Below are 5,977 nucleotides of genomic sequence, written 5' to 3' on the forward strand. Positions count from 1 at the left end.
ACAGAGTCAGTGGTCTCACAGTGTATGTTTGAAGACAAACAAACTTCTGTCTTTTAGAAAATATCCTCACCTTGGGGTTACAAAACGTCTTTGAACAACTGCTGTTGCCCCTGGCTCCCCATTCCATTACAAGTCTTGAATTCCCTGTCCCACATCCACCTTTTATCCCACAGTCCCACCTAGGTATGACCTTTGACCAGTTTCCCCCATTCCACAGGTGCCATGAAATCAAGCTTATGGCCTCTTAGTACTTAACCTCTTAAATCCACCCTTTTTTTCTTCCCCACTCCAGCTTAGCTAAGGCCTTTATGCTTCTATTTGGCCTTCTTATCTTCAGTCTTGCCCCATTCTAATCATTATGCATAGTGGAGCCAGGCTAATCTTTTAAAACAAATTAAACTGTGGCTTTCTTGGCTGCTTTAAAACCCTTCAGTTCTCTTTTGACTGACTCCTTCCACCCCAACTCTTTAATCTCTTTCATTCCTTCTCTAGGACAGAGTCCAAACACCTTTGGGTAGCTGAGGAGACTTTCATAATCCGGTACTGTGTCTCTCCACCCTCATCTCCCCTCAACCCATTTCATGGTCTATGTTCCATCCAGTCTAAAAACATGCAGTACCATGAAGACACTTTGCTGCTGTCCTCAGCCTATTTTCTAGTCCATAGAAATATAATTCCTTATCCTTTTTACATTTGTTGACCCTGTTTCCCATGCTATGTCTTCTGTATCTTTTAATTATTTATGTAATTCCACAGTAGTTAACATAAGCTTGCACAAAGGAGGACTTAGTTGAGAAAAGAAATGATTTAATTAGTGAATAAAGGATTGATAGACTGAAGATCCCTGTAAGTGAAAGCTGTATAATCCAGGAAGATTCACACACTGACACCTCCCTCCTTTGCCTAATGCACATCAGTGTTACAATATAGGGGAATTTGATCATATTGTGCAACTTTAGCCAGTGTTTATTTTTGTTGTTTTTCAGTTGGAGTAGAGCAAATGACCACAGTTGGAACTGTGATAGGCAAAGCAGGTTTTAAAAATTCTTGGTATTTGCCAAGGCTCAGACTTTGTCCTGGCTTTGTTTTAAGATTTTACCAACAGTAGAACCTCTGGCCTAAATGTTTTGGCACTGGTTAAATAACCACATTTTTATGAAATGAGAAGTGAGTCAGCATCTCCCCAAGGCCTATAAATTAGCGCCTGGTCATGGATTAGGCCTGCTTTTCAAACTTCAACATGCATAAGAATTCTGGAGAAGCCTGGAGATTCCCTGGTCCTCACACTCAAAAGTACTCAGACAAGTCTCAAGAATTTGCACATCTGACCATTTACCTAGGTGAAGCTGATACTGGCAGTCCAGGAGCCAGATTTTCTATAGCTCTTCTTTTGCCAACAATCACCTGTTATCTATTGAGAGTTTGCTGTGTGAAAGACCCACACATAGGAAAGATCCTGCCAAAAGGGTATCGCATCAGTTCTATTTACTGAGTCCCTAACATGCCATCAAATGCTGGCTCACAAAGTAACATTCAAAGATAAATAAGAAGCCATCTTTGCTTACCAAGGGTCTCAGTTTAGTTATACAAATTTACGCAATTATCAGTATCTGATCATTCAGGTTCTGGTACAGATCATAGTTGTTAAGTTCAGTAGATTATCTCCATTAAAGCATAGACTAATGCATGTACTAGATAAAAAATAGAAAAGAGAATTTTAGACCAGACAATGAAACGAAAGACTTAGAATCTTATCTTAAGGAATTTGTATTTACTTCTGTGTTTCATAGGGAGAACAATATTTTTGAAAAGGGGAATAGTATTGGTGGTTTCTCAGAACACTGATAACAATTTATGATAAAAATTTGCAGGGTAATATGACTGGACTAAAACAGAGACAAGGAGCCTGGTGAGAAGGTGTCTACTACCATCCTAACAAAAAGTAATGAGAGAGGCTAGGATGTGGTTCAGTGATAGAGTGCTTACCTAGCATGCATGATGGAAAAAATAAAATAATGAGAGCATAAGGTAGGGAGGGGCAGTAAAGATATGATTTTAATATAAATATATAGCCCCCTTCAGGCACAGCAGTAGAACTCTAGAGGCATTCTTACTCCGCAGGGTAAGGTGTGAGGCCCTATGAAGGTCTCATAAACCAATGTGTTGGCGCTTACATCATGTTGAAATAAAGGGACAAATCAGGTCTGTTTATTTGCTAACGTCTTCCCAGCACATAATAAAGTTCTTGGCACTTAGTAGATGCCAAATAAATATATACTGATTGATTGCCAAGCTGGAAAAGGCTATAGATATCATATAAACTTAGCCGTTCATTATTTGTTCATAAACACAGAAACTGAGGCCAAAAGAAAAATTAACTTAAATCCTACATCTAGTTACTAGTAAAACTAGAACTAGAACCCACATGTCTTGACTTCCAATCCAGGGTTTTTTCACATCTCACCAAGCCCTCTTGTCAGGCTTCTATTTTTGTGTTCTGGTAACGAGCTACTTCTGCATGATCTCATTGTTTTCTGTTTGTCTGCCACATACTGTGGTCTGGCAGACAGCAACTCAAAGCGTTTAAGTCATCTTCTTCCAGCCAATGGCATCCTTGACTACGATAATAAAGTGTTCTTGTCTAGTGTGCATCCCATTTCAAGTAGTTTGTTTTTCTCTATTTCGTATTCCACTACAAGTGGATCATAACCTTATTCCACAAACCTTTAAAATGGAGAAAAGCAGTAACTGCTGAGAGACATTAGATCATCTAACTGTATCTTCCACTGAAAAATGTATCACATGAAAAATGCAGCAAGTTCTCTTTATCAAACTTAGTAAAATATGTCTCTGTTGTGAGTTTTCTTGGCTGTACCCCCCAATAATGTCCTTCAATAAACGTATTGTCTTAGCCTTGGAATATATATTCTGGAGAAAATAAAGAGGAAAGGATCATAGTACTCTAACTTCAAAAAAATGGCCATGTTTCTATACTATTTTCACCTTTCCACCTGTGTAATATATTACATCTTTGTAATATAAAGAAAAAACACTGGATTTTAATTCCAAAGTTCTATATGTTAGCCACTATGCACAGGATATGTGCCCTAAAAGCCACTTCAACTCTGAGTTAATGTCTCCATCTGTAAAAGGAAACTTCCATACCTTACTGAAACTTTGAGAATTTATGGGGAAAATATATATGATAGCACTTGAAAATTCTGACCTAACCATATGTCTAACCATTTACTAAAGACATAATTGACACCAGAATCATTTCTGTGTAGTTTTATAACTATATTGAAGAGGAAGAAGGAAGAAGAATTTTGTTAGTAACATGTCCAAGGCTACTTAAGCATACCAGCTCATGTGCTTATATTTCCTTTGAATATTATAACATCTATTGAGGTGCTTATCATATGCAAGATACTTTAAATATATGGATGTCAGTGCAACATTATGCATGAATAAAACAGATGAATAACACAGATTTCTAAAAGGCAAAAACTAAAAAATAGTTTTGCAGAAATTCTAATATAGTCTATCTATCTTTCTTATACTGCATAAATGTAAACCTAAACCCTACATTTTATTTAAAGTCAGATAAATAGAGGTGTTTAAATTTTTCAAAGTAGATAACCAATTTATTGAGTCACCAAGAGTCCCATAGTCTTAACAGTTTTATCATTGCCCAAGTCCCAAATCTCTACTGAGACCCAAGGTAAACTCTTTACTGTGAGTCCCTATGAAAATCAAAAGCAAGTTACATATATACCCAATATACAGTGGCACAAAGGGAGGAATAGGGGCATAGAAAAAAAAATATAAGGAACAAAGCAAGACCAAAACCCAGCTAGGCAAACTGGTTCCTGAACTTGGACTGTAACTGCATACAGCAGTCAGAACACATGATGACAAGATGTTATTTCCGAAGGGCTACAGCAGCCCTGCCCCTTTGACCTTTCTGGGTCCAGCCCACATGGCCTTTTAGGCTAGGTCTCACCACATTCAGCAGCTTTTCTTGGCATCTGGTCTATGTTATTGGTGTGTCTGAATTCCTGGGGTCTCTATTCTAGCCTTGTCTTCACCTTCACTGCTTCATGCATCACCACCTACAGGGTAGCCTGCAGAGTCTCTGACCCTGCTACATTTTATCTGGACTCCCAGACCTCCCTTTGAACTCTCCACTGGAACTCTCAAGTTAACCTCCTAACTTGAGCATCATGTATTCCTGAAAAATCAAGAATGATGCTAAGATCTTCTGCCAGATTGCACAGTAGTTGGACCCCTGATAACACAGCTACAAGTATCTTCTGAGTGCCTATGTGGCTTAGCATAATGAAAAATCTTCCTAGGTTCCCCAATGCTAGCAGGGTATCCCCATATCTCTTCTCAAAAGAACTTCCTCCTTTTTACCCTGAAGCCTTTAGGAGGTATGTTCTTGCAATTCTTGAGATGCCCCAAAAGCCATCTTGTCTTCCAGATTTGTGTAAAGGTTTCATCATATCTGTAGGGGCTGTAATCTCTTTGACAAGCACAACTTCCTTTGCCCTAGCTTTACATGTACTTTTCTGGCCAGTCTTCAAGTTTTTAAAATCCTTTAGCTCTGCTTTTTTTCCTCCTGATTCTCATGACAAATCTGGTTAAAAGCTGCCAGCAACATCTGTGCCACTGACTGAATATTGCATTGTCTTGAAATTTCCTCCACAGATTAATTTGTCCATCACCTTTAGATTCAATCTCAGGATATGGGTAAAATATAAACAATTTCTTTTCCAGAATAAAACATGAATGACTGCCGCAGTCTGGCTGGGCACACAATCACGAGCCACCACACAGTTTGTAGATTCAAACAGCAACTCTTTATTCCCGAACTCACACCAGCCGTCTACAAACACGTTCTGGGGAAATCCACGTTCTCTGCCCAAATCCACATCCACTGGGCTTCTGTCTCCCCAAAAATACTGACTGAATCCCGTGAGAACTCAAGGGGAACTCAGGCAGCAGGATACGCCCTATTCCCAGCAGGAATAATCTTAAACCTGGAACGCCCTAAACCCGATTATCCTAAACCGGGAACACCCTAATCCCGGATTCGCCCTGGTCCTTGAGCAAGGTCACCTAACTGCAATGTCACTGCAAAATGTCCTATTTCCACGAGTCCTTCCACTAAGCAACATGGGGTACGCTGGCAAGGAAACTGTCATACCTACTTGGCTAATGGCTCCCAGCAAGTGACCTCTACTCTAATTCACAACTAGTTTTCATTTCCCTCTGAAACCTCATGGGCACAGTCCACATTCCTATTGGCATTCTGGTTTTCTGAGCTTTCACCAGAGTCATCCATTATATTCTGCTTACCACATCTTAAAGCTTTTCCGGCTTGCATCTCTAAACTCTTCAAAATTTCTCTTGCAAACTAGCTCCAAAGGCTTCTGGTTAAGTTAGATACAGCAATGACCCCACTCCTTGTACCACTCTCTGTTTTAGTTAGCTTTTTTATTGCTGTGACAAAAACACCTAGCAAGAACAACTTAGAGAAGAAAAAGTTTACTTGGAGCTCATGGTTTCAGGGGTCTCAGTGCATAGATGGTTGACTTGCTCTGAACCCAAGTTATGGCAGCACATTCAGGGGAACAGAAGGATCCAGCAGAGGAAAACCACTCAGCCCATGGTGGGGTCAGAATGCAGAGAGAGAAACAGGAAGGGGCCACAGGGAAGGTGCACCATTTCAATAAACATCCCCTGTAACCTTCCTTCTTCAGTCATGCCTGCAGGTACCATCCAGTCAGTCCATTTAAACGAGGATGAAATGATTAGGTTATAGCTCCCATAATCCAATCATTTGGCTTTTGAATATTCCTGTATTAACAGGAGATTATGGGAGAACTTCATATCCAGACCTTAAAACAAAGTTATCTACATGAAGTAAGGAAATAACATATTGAACATTTACATATTTTCATTGAACATAATA

The sequence above is a fragment of the Marmota monax genome, unplaced genomic scaffold (genome assembly GCF_021218885.2).
Source record: "Marmota monax isolate L192 unplaced genomic scaffold, Marmota_monax_Labrador192_F-V1.1 WCK01_AAM20220418_F8-fsc00100, whole genome shotgun sequence".
Classification (NCBI taxonomy): domain Eukaryota; kingdom Metazoa; phylum Chordata; class Mammalia; order Rodentia; family Sciuridae; genus Marmota; species Marmota monax.